The sequence below is a fragment of the Bos javanicus genome, chromosome 6 (assembly GCF_032452875.1).
Source record: "Bos javanicus breed banteng chromosome 6, ARS-OSU_banteng_1.0, whole genome shotgun sequence".
Classification (NCBI taxonomy): Eukaryota; Metazoa; Chordata; class Mammalia; order Artiodactyla; family Bovidae; genus Bos; species Bos javanicus.
The window spans coordinates 90835566-90849730 of record NC_083873.1 but is presented as its reverse complement, the minus strand read 5'-3'; the positions used below and the strand labels follow the sequence as shown (position 1 = coordinate 90849730).

At 42.0% G+C, this 14165-nt stretch overlaps 1 protein-coding gene across 1 annotated transcript in view; it reads left to right on the top strand.

Moving 5' to 3' along the window:
* G3BP2 (G3BP stress granule assembly factor 2) overlaps nt 1–14165 on the top strand; it is a 92850-nt gene that overhangs the window by 1130 nt on the left and 77555 nt on the right. The gene's annotated exons all lie outside the window — the stretch shown is intronic.

Genomic DNA, 14165 nt, shown 5'->3' with positions numbered 1-14165 from the left:
ATTTATAGACTGTTTCTCAAGTAGGTCTCTGCTCTCCATGCTCTCTGCCTCTGACATGGTTTATGTTCTCATCATTTTTCACCAAGATTACGGGCAATAGCTTCCTAACTAGTTTGTCAGCATTTAAGCCTTGGGTTTCTTCCAGTCGCCCAAGTCCACTCTTGGGTGAGCCTGACAATGACAAAACGTCTGTCCACTTTAGTCCTCGTCTGAAAATCCTCCGGTTGTTGCCCATTCACCCCAAAATAAAATCCAAACTCCTTAGCTTGATGTATAGGCCTGTTATGTTCTGGCTCTTGCCTGTTTTTTCAGCTCCTGCCTCCCCCACATACTCTGGATATATGCCTGGATATGTCCTTCCCCTTCCTCCACTTCATCAAGGAAACTCCTGCTAGTTCCTTAAAATTTAACTTTGGTATCTTCAGAAAGCTCTCCCTGAAATCTAGATACATGTGTATATGCTATTCCTTTGCAGTTGTTGATATGTTGATATGTTGATAAGCTCTCAGTAAATGCCTACTGAGCCAGACTGTTAATGGCAGAATGTGTTGTTCATTTTTATATCTCTGTGGCTTAGCATTGTCCCATAAAAGGTGAAAAGCATTAAAGGATATATGAATATAATGATGAGGAGGAAGATCCTTTTTTTCATTTGTAAGGTGGGTTTGCAGATAACACATATCACAAAGGCGATGGTGCAGTTTCCTTTGCTAGTGCCAAGGTTTTAAGCTTCTGTGAGTTGGAGAACAGTGGGGATCATACTGCCAAAAATATTGTACACTAAGCATTGTCCTCTGTTTTAAAACTGGACACTTGACAGTTTGCTTTAGACATTTTCCACCAGGGCATTTCCTTGCAGCCTAAAAAAAGTAACCAATAAATGCTCAGCATTTTTATTACCAAGTAATATCTGCAAAGAACTTCATCTAGTCCTTAAGTCTCACCCCTCCCTGAGCCTCTCCTCACCTCTAGGGGTAAAGCTCTGAGATAGAGTGGGGCTCATGGATGTCTATTACATGTATTATTTGGTAATAAAAAGCAGCGCCTTCACATTTTAGCAGAATTGTTTTAAGGCACCAACCTTTCCAAAATGCCCTGCTTTGTTTTAAATTTCAGTAAGTATAGCAGATGCTCAAGAACCGTTTCTTAAATAAAGGAAAAGAAAACATGAAAAAATTGTGACTGCCCGACTTATGCCATTATACTTCTCACTTTTATAAATCTAATTATTCAATGGGAGAGTGCCACAAATCATTAAAATACATATAATTCATGGCTCAACTGGTAAAGAATCGAGTGCCACAAATCATTAAAATACATATAATTCATGGCTCAACTGGTAAAGAATCTGCCTGCAATGCAGAGGAGACCTGGGTTTGATCCCTAGATTGGAAAGATCCCCTGGAGAAGGGAAAGGCTACCCCCTCCAGTGCTCTGGCATGGAGAATTCCATGGACTGTATAGTCCGTGTGGTTGCAAAGAGTCAGACACGACTGAGTAACTTTCAGTTTTCAAAATGTTAACTTGGGTAAATAAAAGTGATTTTTCTGAGAATAGAACAATTAACAAAACTCATTGATTTGAAATTCATTTTTAGATTTGCTTGCTTCCAATCCCCTAGCTCAGTGGCTCTCTTCAGTGGCCCACTTTCCTCATCCCTTCTTATTTTCTATAGCAAACTCAACAATAACAATGAAATATCATTACACAAGATTGGTTGAGGGTGGTGGTAATGCGGTGGAGTTTTGTCCATACCTGGTTTGGAGGATGAGTGGAGGTGATAATTTGTGTTTAAAATGTATCAATCACATACAGGTTTTTAAAGACTAGTTACTGGAAAATCAGGGTTCAAAAATATTGTTGATAAAATTTTGCATTAAATTTTATTCATTAACCAAATAACACACAGCAAAATAAATTGATAATGATGAAGCAGTAATTGACATTCAGAACCAATCAATAATAACAGTATCAAATACACTTGTGCTCTTTCTTTGCTAGACTATTCAAAGGACTTTACAAGAAATAAATTGCTTAATTCTCCCAGCAACCTTATGAACTGAATAATGTTATTAGCCCCATTTTTCCTGTGACAAAACAGGGACAGAGAGTAACTTGCTTGATGTCATATAGGTAGAAAGTGGCAGAGCTGGAACATAAATTGGTAATCTGACTCCAAAGCCTGTGCTCTTATGTATTACCCTGTCTGACCTCTCTAGACTCAAGACAATGATCATGCACTAAGTAGAGAGGTGGTCTACAAGTCCCTGTGTAATCTGGCCTCTCTCTTGTCTCCCTGACCTCACTCACTTCCTGCTTTATTCCCTCCACTCCAGCAACACTGGCTTCCTTAGGTTTCTGAAACTTGATCTCCCCTCATGGCCTTTGTGCTTGTCTTTGCTGTGTTTTGGATGCCTGCTCCTCTACCCACATAGAGAAATGCCTCACTTGCTTCACCTTACTTAAGTCTGTTCAGATGTTACTTGGGCTTCCCTGGTGGCTCAGACGGTAAAGAATCTACCTGTAATGCAGGAGACCTGGGGTCTCTCCCTGGGTAGGGAAAATCCCCTGGAGAAGGGAACGGCAACCCCTCCATTATTCTTGCCTGGAGAATTCCATGGACAGAGGAGCCTGGCGGACTAAGTCTATGGGGTCGCATAGAGTCAGACACAACTGTGCATGGATGCACACGTAAATGTTACTTGGGTCTCTCCTGACTGTTCTTAAGTTGCCATCTCCCCATACTCCTTCCTCTGCACTGCTTATGGTCCTCTGTATTCCGTATCAGTCTTACTTTATTCTTATATATATATATATTATTTTTCTGTATTTCATCAGATCTAAGATGCCATCAAGTGTACCTCAGAGAAAGAGAAAAAAGATTGTTATTGTTATTCATTTGCTAAGTCACGTCCAATTCTTTTTGACCTCATGGCCTGTGGCATGCCAAGCTCCTCTGTCCTCCACTGTCTCCTAGAGTTTGCCCAAATTCGTGTCCATCGAGTCAGTGATGCTATCTAACCATCTCATCCTACCTCCTTCTACCTTGCCTTCAATCTTTCCCAGCATCAAGGTCTTTTCCAATGAGTCAGCTCTTCACATCAGTAGCTTCAGCTTCAGCTACAGTCCTTCCAATGAATATTCAAGGTTGATTTCCTTTAGGATTGACTGTTTTGATCTCCTTGCAGTCCAAGGAGAATATCTTCTCCAGCACCACAGTTCAAAAGCATCAGTTCTTTGGTGCTCAGCCTTCTTTTTGGACCAACTCTCACATCCATACCTGACTATTGGGAAAAAAAACCATAGCTTTGACTGTAAGATGCCACCTATCAAAAAATGCATCCCAATTTTAGGTTTCATAAAACGTGAAGAAATGTTCATCATAGGATTAATGGAATATAGTATTTATTTTACATCTTTATTTTGTTTATAGTATATTTCTCCACTATCACCTGAATGTAAACCCATAAGGTAGGGATTTTAAATGTGCCCTTTTGTAAATTGTTCTCTCTTCTATAGCTCTCCCTGGTGACTCAGATGGTAAGGAATCCGTCTGCAGTGTAAGAGACCCGGGTTTGATCCTTGGGTTGGGAAGATCCCTTGGAGAAGGGAATGACAACCCACTCCAGTATTCTTGCCTGGAGAATTCCAGGGACAGAGGAACCTGGCAGGGTACATCCATGGGGTCACAAAGAGTCAAGACACGACTGAGCGACTAACACTTTCAGGTTCTGTGTTCAGTGCTTAAGCACATTATATGACACATGGTCAGCACTTAGTAGCTCTTTAAGGGATGAATGAGCTCAAATGAGGAAGTTCCCAGCTTCAGTTTGTATGCATGGAAGCAGAAATTCTGCAGCGCTGTGACGTTGCATGGCGCCCACACTTCCTCAACAGAGTCTGAGAAAATTTTCCTCAGAAAATTTGATTAAATTTAGTTTATGAATATTTTGTTTGCTTTTAGCAATCAATTTAGTAATTAACACTTAGTCATATGTAAAGATAAATGTGGAAGAAAGGAGTTAAATTTTGGGGATCAGATAGCAGCCCGTTGGGAGAACCATTTCAACCTCCCAGTGGCAAGCTCACTCTGGCTTGAAATTCATTACACGAATGTAATTATTGTCATCATGGTTGTCTCCTTCTCCTTCTTTAAGACAGATAATACATTCACGTGGTTAAAATATAAGTGACAAAAGTGTACTTAGCAAAAAGTTTTCCTACTATTCCTTGGCCACCCAGGCAAATATAAACAATTCTTGTTTATCCTTCCAGATACACATATATGTATATGTACTCTCTTTTAATAACACAAATCAATGTAGCACATTGTATAAACTGTTCTGCACCTTACATTTTCCTATTTAGTAATTCTTGGAAATTGTTCCATACAAGAAGTATTCTTTATCCTTTCTTATTGTGTTCTGTGAAATGCTTTTAAAATATTTTTTGAAGCCCTAGGAATTCCTTGGAAGAGGGGGGTACAAGATAGAGGGTTCTGGGGCCCCATCCTGCTCCATTTGGATTTCATTTGTTCATACTTCCTGTGTCACTTGGAAGAAAAGAGGCTAAAATGTTGGATAGCCACCTCTCTTAAGAGATGTGAAACGTGACCGAGGCAAGGACCTGAATAATCAAGTAGTTTCGCATGCTCTAGAGTCCAGGTTGCAAATTCCTTCTCTATCTGTTTTGAGAAGGATAATAATATCCTCCTCATGTGGTGGTTGTTAGAATTTTATTACATAATAGCTTTAATGTGCTTAGTACTTTAGTGCATGAAACAGAGTAAATAATAAAGGTCAGAGTGGAGACCTAGGTATCTTTGGTGCATATCATCAATTTCTTAACAACTGAACATTTAAAGATACTACCCTATAACAGTACTCACTTCAAACTGTTGGCTCATGTTACAGAAAAGTCCGTTACTTCAGACATGACTTGCTCTGGGAAACATCCAGATAATCTCTCAAGGATCTGGACTTTAATTATTTTATCTGGACTCTGCTCTTTCTGTTGGTTTCTTTCTCTGACTCTCTGCAAGGGCAAGTTTGCTGTCAGTTCCTGCAGTCCTGTAACCTCCCAGGTCCAAGTTTATAGAGGAAGACTCCTTACCTCTCTCCTTAGAATCCCAGCAAAAGCCCTCTTATTACTCACTGGACCTTACTGGGGCATGTACCTTTGTGTTGGGTGAATTCCTATAGTCCAGTGTGTGAGATGCTCTGACAGGCCTTGGTTTACATGCCCATCTCTAAAACAAGCAATGGGCGTATGGCATAAGAACAGGGAAACAGGGACTTTCTTTGGACTACTGGGCCAGCAGAAAGTTTATCAGGATAGGAAAAACAATAGATGCTTGCTACATCCCTGATGGACTTGACTGCTTGCCAGTTTGGTTTTTTTTTTAATATTTTTTTTCCTGCCTGCCACTAGCACTAGCTAGCATAAGTACTGTTGCTCTACAAAATGTTCAAAAGATCATGTTGCATTACTTAATAAAAGTAATTTTACATTGCTTTGTATTTATATCTGCAAGCAAAGCTATATCTATACCCACTTTTTACAAGAGTACAGTCCAGGTGTGTTTCCATTCTTCGGAAAATATAAGAGAAGTGCTTACTTAATAAAACACTTAAATTAGGAAATCCCATTTTCAGTTCCAAAGGACTTTTTGTAAGACTGAAATTTTTAAGGTAGTTTATTTTTGGCCGTGCTGTGTCTTCATTGCTGCAAGTGGAGAGCTACTGTAGTTGTGGTGTGTGGGCTTCTCATTGCGGTGGCTTCTCTTGTTTTGGAGCACAGGCTCTAGAACGCAGGCTCAGTAGTTGTGGCTCTTGGGCTCTAAGTATGTAAGCTGGGTAGTTGTGTCACGCAGGCCTAGTTGCTCCACAGCATGTGGGATCTTCCTGGACCAGGGATCAAACCCATGTCCCTTGCCTTGGCAAGGGGATTCTTAACCACCGGATCACCGGGGAGTCCTATAAGAGTGTTTATTGAGGGATAAATGTATCAGCTCCAGGCCCAGGCACTCTTATCTCCTGTAGAGAATTTGACTGTCATCTCTCCACACCCACTGTGTTCCCCCACTCCCTGCAGCTAGCTAAACAGGCAAGTCCTGAATAGCCAGAATGGGGTTGAAGATTTTATTGCCCCATTCCACAGCTAAACTAAGTCTTTTGAAGTTCGAATTACTGGGTGATGCTAAGACTTCCTGGAAGTTTAAGGTAACTTCTCGTGAAGTTATTGCCATGTTCATTAGCAATCCACGACCAGGCAGTTGCAGCTGACTGTCTCATCTGCCTAAGTCTGTGGTCAGGTGAGTACAAGAGCAGGGGGCCTTGTCAATGTAGATTGGGCCTCCAGGGCCAGCAGGGTGGTAACTGACTTGGACCAGAGCATTTCAAAGCCAGCCCAGATCTCCAAGGTCTCCTCTCTCCCCAGTTCCAGTTCTTTAATGATGTTGACTATAAGCAACCAGCACGCTACATGAATTTGGGGTAAGCTCAGTAAGTTGCCGGAGAAGGCAATGGCACCCCACTCCAGTACTCTTGCCTGGAAAATCCCATGGAAGGAGGAGCCTGGTAGGCTACAATCCATGGGGTCGCTAAGAGTTGGACACAACTGAGCGACTTCACTTTCACTTTTCACTTTCACGCATTGGAGAAGGAAATGGCAACCCACTCCAGTGTTCTTGCCTGGAGAGTCCCAGGGATGGGGAAGCCTGGTGGGCTGCCGTCTATGGGGTCACACAGAGTTGGACACGACTGAAGTGACTTAGCAGCAGCAGCAGTAAGTTGCAGATATTAGATGGAGGGTCCAGAACTGGCATACAGTTTGAGGAAAGAAGAGGGAGTTGGCTGTGGACGTAATTGTCTGCCAGCAGCTCAAGAGTCGATGGGCAGAGGAATAGAAGATAGAAGATTATGAGCGCAGAGAGGCCGAGGACAGAAGCCTTCTCTCTGTCTCGACTGTTCCTGATGCTGCCTTGCCCAGGATCTCAAATACCACACTAGTCATGGGTAATATAAAGAAATAGAAGAGCTCCAGCTTATTCTCCCACTCCCTTCTCCTTGGGCTTTCCAGGAGGCGCTAGTGGTAAAGAACCCACGTGCCAATGCAGGAGATGTAAGAGATGCGGGTTCAATCCCTGGGTTGGGAATATCTGCTGGAGGAGGACATGGCAACCCACTCCAGTATTCTTCTTGGAGAATCCCATGGGTAGAGGGGCCTGGCGGGCTACAGTTCATAGGGTCGAAAATAGTCGACTTAGCATGCATGCATGCATGAACCCTCTCCCTACCTCTAATACCCCAATACATACATGGCCTTTCCAGGGCAGGGCCACAGTTGGTGAGACCCAAGATGACCCAGACCCAAGTCCTTAAACTGCTCCCTCTCTCCCAGGTATATGCATGATGAGTCCTAAATAGCAACCAGTCTTCTTGTGCAGGTGCTGCTGTCTAGATGGGGTTCAAGTTTCTATGTGAGTGCGTTCTAGGTAGCTTCAGCTGTGTCCAGCTCTTTGTGACCTTATGGACTATAGCCTGCCAGGCTCCTCTGTCCATGGGATTCTCCAGGCAAGAATACTGGAGTGGGTTGCCCTCCTCCAGGGGGGATTTTCTCAACTCAAGGATCGAACTGCAGTCTCTTATATCTCCTGCATTGGCAGGTGGGTTCTGTACTGGCACCTGGGAAGCAAAATGACTATACTTGTATTTAGGTACTTATTTCATGGTGTAGTAAATACCAAGAGCTTTGTTTTCTTAAAAGCAAAATTCATAACCATTGAAAACATATCAATGAAACTACAAATATAACCCATTTCATTTTAACAGAATGAGTGACTAAGTTCTGCTGTATCTTGCATACCTGATGGGCTGGTTAGGCCTGAATTCAGCACCTTTCCTTACGTTTCACTTTTCTGTTTGGGGCTTTTGCAATCTTGGTCTGTAGGTGGCTACTCGGCTCTGGCCAGAGACTTGGGCTCCTTGTTTTTTATTTTTCCTTGTCAAATTTAGGAAAGATGGTCCTTCTTGCGTGTTAACTCCTGACCTCTCTGGCAGAATGAACCTCTTTATTTGTAGAACTTTTCTCCTCTAATTCATACTCAGCTCCTCCCTTTTTGAGGGAGGGGTAAGGTGGGAGATGGAATTGCAAGAGCTGATTGATAAGGAAGGGGCTCAGAGGGGGTTAGTGGGGCTTCTGTGAAGCAGAGAACAGTCACAGAAGAGAAAGGGGAGACAGTAGAGAATGAGATCCAAGAAACTGAATGAAACTGCTGACTAATATCTGCAGCTAGAGTATTACACCCACATAAATACAGTGTTTTTTTTTACTTCAGTACTTAAAAATAGCTCAGTATAGCAGAATACTGAAAACAGATGTGCTTGGTTTCCTGAGCTACTGATTCAGCAAACATTTGAGTGTCTGTCCTCTCTGCCAGGCCCTGCAATAGCTTCTTTCCCACTATAGGTTCCTTCTGGAGTGCTGAAATTCTTATTTGTATTTTCACAGAGAGTGAAGCCTGGGCTTCAGCATGGTATAGAGTAGAAAGGAATGTTTTGTTTGCAAACTTCAACAGAATTGGGTCCTACCTCTTTGGAATGGTGTAGTCTTAGGCAAATTAGACTTAACTTTCCTGTCTTGGTTTTGATTACCTACTGCCTTGCAAAAGAAAACCAAAGAATGCCTTAAAACAAATTGTCTGGGATCTAAGCTGGTACTTTTCTGGTAAGCCATGCTTGGCTCAAAGCATTGTCTTTTTTGTTAAAAGCTGATTGTGGTTGTAACCTTATCTGGGAAGAAAGAAGGAGAAAGGTCAAGATCAAATGTTATCTATGGACAAGTTATCTATCCATCCTCTACTTTTTTACTCATGTAACTTTTATGCTGAATTAATTTTAGAATTGAGAAAAGGTTGCAAAAATTGTACAAAGAATTCCTAAATATTTTCACCCAGATTCCTCGAATGTTAACATTTTTATCACAATTACTTTATCATTTTTTTCTCTCTAAATTATGCATTTTCCCCTAAACCATCTGGGAAAGAATTTGTAAGCATGATATCCCTTTATTTTAGTACCCAATTCCTAACAACAAAAACGTTTTCTTAAACAACACAGTGCAGTGATCAAATCCAGGAAATTAACACTGATATCAATGCAATTATCTAATCTACAGACCTTATTCAAATTTTGCCAGGAGTCCCAATTATTTTCCTTTCTGGCCCAATACCAAACCAGGATCACACATTGCATTCAGATGTTATGTGTCCATCAGTTCAGTTCAGTTCAGTTCAGTCGCTCAGTCGTGTCCGACTGTTTGCGACCCCATGAATTGCAGCACGCCAGGCCTCCCTGTCCATCACCAACTCCTGGAGTTCACTCAGACTCACGTCCATCAAGTCAGTGATGCCATCCAGCCATCTCATCCTCTGTCATCCCCTCCTCCTCCTGCCCCCAATCCCTCCCAGCATCAGAGTCTTTTCCAATGAGTCAACTCTTCTCATGAGGTGGCCAAAGTACTGGAGTTTCAGCTTTAGCATCATTCCTTCCAAAGAAATCCCAGGGCTGATCTCCTTCAGAATGGACTGGTTGGATCTCCTTGCAGTCCAAGGGACTCTCAAGAGTCTTCTCCAACACCACAGTTCAAAAGCATCAATTCTTGGATGCTCAGCTTTCTTCACAGTCCAACTCTCACATCCATACATGACCACTGGAAAAACCCTAGCCTTCACTAGACGGACCTTTGTTGGCAGAGTAATGTCTCTGCTTTTGAATATGCTATCTAGGTTAGTCATAACTTTTCTTCCGAGGAGTAAGCGTCTTTTAATTTCATGGCTGCAGTCACCATCTGTAGTGATTTTGGAGCCCCCAAAAATAGTCTGACACTGTTTCCACTGTTTCCCCATCTGTTTCCCATGAAGTGATGGGACCGGATGCCATGATCTTCGTTTTCTGAATGTTGAGCTTTAAGCCAACTTTTCACTCTCCTCTTTTACCTTCATCAAGAGGCTTTTGAGTTCCTCTTCACTTTCTGCCATAAGGGTGGTATCATCTGCATATCTGAGATTATTGATATTTCTCCCGGCAGTCTTGATTCCAGCTTGTGCTTCTTCCAGCCCAGCGTTTCTCATGATGTTGTCTGCATATAAGTTAAATAAGCAGGGTGACAATATACAGCCTTGACGTACTCCTTTTCCTATTTGGAACCAGTCTGTTGTTCCATGTCCAGTTCTAACTGTTGCTTCCTGACCTGCGTACAGTTTTCTCAAGAGGCAGGTCAGGTGGTCTGGTATTCCCATCTCTTTCAGAATTTTCCACAGTTTATTGTGATCCACACAATCAAAGGCTTTGGCATAGTCAATAAAGCAGAAATAGATGTTTTTCTGGAACTCTCTTGCTTTTTCCATGATCCAGCGGATTTTGGCAATTTGATCTCTGGTTCCTCTGCCTTTTCTAAAACCAGCTTGAACATCAGGAAGTTCATGGTTCACGTATTGCTGAAGCCTGGCTTGGAGAATTTTGAGCATTAGTTCACTAGCGTGTGAGATGAGTGCAATTGTGCAGTAGTTTGAGCATTCTTTGGCATTGCCTTTCTTTGGGATTGGAATGAAAACTGACCTTTTCCAGTCCTGTGGCCACTGTTGAGTTTTCCAAATTTGCTAGCATATTGAGTACAGCACTTTCACAGCATCATCTTTCGGGATTTGGAATAGCTCCACTGGAATTCCATCACCTCCAATTGCTTTGTTCGTAGTGATGCTTTCTAAGGCCCACCTGACTTCTCATTCCAGGATGTCTGGCTCTAGGTCAGTGATCACACCATTGTGACTATCTGGGTCGTGAAGATCTCTTTTGTACAGTTCTTCTGTGTATTCTTGCCACCTCTTCTTAATATCTTCTGCTTCTGTTAGGTCCATACCATTTCTGTCCTTTATCGAGCCCATCTTTGCATGAAATGTTCCCTTGATATCTCTAATTTTCATGAAGAGATCTCTAGTCTTTCCCATTCTGTTGTTTTCCTCTATTTCTTTGCATTGATCACTGAGGAAGGCTTTCTTATCTCTCCTTGCTATTCTTTGGAACTCTGCATTCAGATGCTTATATCTTTCCTCTTCTCCTTTGCTTTTCACTTCTCTTCTTTTCACAGCTATTTGTAAGGCCTCCCCAGACAGCCATTTTGCTTTTTTGCATTTCTTTTCCATGGGGATGGTCTTGATCCCTGTCTCCTGTACAATGTCACGAACCTCAGTCCATAGTTCATCAGGCACTCTATCTATCAGATCTAGTCCCTTAAATCTATTTCTCACTTCCACTGTATAATCAAGGGATTTGATTTAGGTCATACCTGAATGGTCTAGTGGTTTTCCCTACTTTGTTCAATTTCAGTCTGAATTTGGCAATAAGGAGTTCATGATCTGAGCCACAGTCAGCTCCCAGTCTTGTTTTTGCTGACTGTATAAAGCTTCTCCATCTTTGGCTGCAAAGAATATAATCAATCTGATTTCGGTGTTGACCATCTGGTGATGTCCATGTGTAGAGTCTTCTCTTGTGTTGTTGGAAGAGGGTGTTTGCTATAATCAGTGCATTTTCTTGGCAAAACTCTATTAGTCTTTGCCCTGCTTCATTCCGTATTCCAAGGCCAAATTTACCTGTTACTCCAGGTGTTTCTTGACTTCCTACTTTTGCATTCCAGTCCCCTATAATGAAAAGGACACCTTTTTTGGGTGTTAGTTCTAAAAGGTCTTGGAGGTCTTCATGGAACCGTTCAACTTCAGCTTCTTTAGCGTTACTGGTTGGGGCATAGACTTGGATTACTGTGATATTGAATGGTTTGCCTTGGAAACGAACAGAGATCATTCTGCGTTTTTGAGATTGCAACCAAGTACTGCATTTTGAACTGTTTTGTTGACCATGATGGATGCTCCATTTCTTCTGAGGGATTCCTGCCCACAGTAGTAGATATAATGGTCATCTGAGTTAAATTCACCCATTCCAGTCCATGGTAGTTCACCGATTCCTAGAATATCAATGTTCACTCTTGCCATCTCTTGTTTGACCACTTCCAATTTGCCTTGATTCATGGACCTGACATTCTAGGTTCCTATGCAATATTGCTCTTTACAACATCGGACCTTGCTTCTGTCACCAGTCACATCCACAGCTGGGTATTGTTTTTGCTTTGGCTCCATCCCTTCATTCTTTCTGGAGTTATTTCTCCACTGATCTCCAGTAGCATATTGGGTACCTACCAACCTGAGGAGTTCCTCTTTCAGTATCCTATCATTTTGCCTTTTCATACTGTTCATGGGGTTCTCAAAGCAAGAATACTGAAGTGGTTTGCCTTTCCCTTCTCCAGTGGACCACATTCAGTAAGACCTCTCCACCATGACTATGTGTCTGTAGTCACCTTTAATCTGGAATGGTTCTCTGTCTTTGTCTTTTGTAATTTGATATTTGGAAGGATACAGGTTAGATCTTACTTTGCACCATACTGCTCAAGTGGAGTTTGTTGGATCTTCCTGATTAAGTTCAGATGGTGCATCTTTGGCATCTTTGCTAGGAATATCCCAGACATGTTCTTCTTCTCACAGTGCATCATCTCAGGAGATATATAACATATACTTGCCCCACTATTAGTGGTATTAATTTTGATCCTTTGTTTAAGGTGTTGTCTGCCTCTCTACTGTACATTTAACTATTTTTCCATTTGATAGTAATGTGTATCATTTGAGGAATGTGCTTTAATATTGCTAAATATCCTATTTCTCCTCAAACTTTCACCCTTCAGTTTTAAGATCCATTGATAATTGTTACCTGAAGCAATAGTAGTTGCCAGTCTGTTGTTTAGGGGCTTCCGAGATGGCACTAATGGTAAAGAATCCTCCTGCCAATGCAGGAGATATAGGTTTGATCCCTGGGTTGGGGATCTTCCTTGGTTGGGAAGATCCCCTGGAGGAGGAAATAAGTCAGACGACTGAGCACACACAGTCTGCTGTTTGCATAAAACCTTTCCTGGAAGCTCCATCTTTCAGCCTCTGCCTGTTTTGCTAAGAACCGCGTCCTTGTGCATGCGAAGTTGGTTCAGTCTTGTCTGACTCTTTGCGACACTACAGACTGTAGCCCCAGAAAAGGCAATGGCACCCCACTCCAGTACTCTTGCCTAGAAAATCCTGTGGATGGAGGAGCCTGGTAGGCTGCAGTCCATGGGGTCACTAAGAGTCGGATACAACTGAGCGACTTCACTTTCACTTTTCACTTTCATGCATTGGAGAAGGAAATGGCAACCCACTCCAGTGTTCTTGCCTAGAGAATCCCAGGGACGGGGGAGCCTGTTGGGCTGCCGTCTATGGGGTCGCACAGAGTCAGACACAACTGAAGTGACTTAGCAGCAGCAGCAGACTATAGCCCACTAGGCCTCTCTGTCCATTGGATTTCCCAGGCAAGAATACTGGAGTGGGTTGTTGTGCTTTTCTCCAGGGGATCTTCCCAAGCCAGGGATCAAACATAAGTCTTTTGTTTCTCCTGAATTGGCAGATGGGTTCTTTACCACTAGCGCCACCAGGGAAGCTCCTTAAGAACCGAATCCAACCTTAATTGGATCCCAAGAGAGCCTGGGAAATGCATTATTATATTATTTTTTTTTTTTTTTTGGTATAAGCATATTGGTTTCCCCAGGAAAATTGGGGTTCTCTTAGTAAAGAGGGGAGAATAAAAGCTTACTACAACTTGCCAACCCAATAGCATCATTTATAAGAATTAACTTTTCTTTTTTGTTTTTAAATTTTGGCAGCACTGTGGGGCATGTGGAATCTTAGTTCTTAGTTCCCTGGCCAGAGATCAAACCAGAGCCCCCTGCATTGGAAGCACAGAGTCATAAGGATTCAATTAAATGGTCTTTGTAAAACATCTACCAAGGAACCTGTAACATGGTTGATACTTTAAAATATTCCTCCCCTACCTATGGGAACAGAAATTCGTTTGTTGTTTTGATCACTTGTGGTCACATAGCTAGTAAATAACAGAACAGGTCTACAAACCCTAGTCTGGTTCCTACACCATAGTTTCCTTTTGCTGGTTTTAAACATTCTGTAGTCACTTAAATCTTCTCAGCTATATGACTAAAACTACCTCTATAGTATTTTAATATATAAAACTCTATATTAA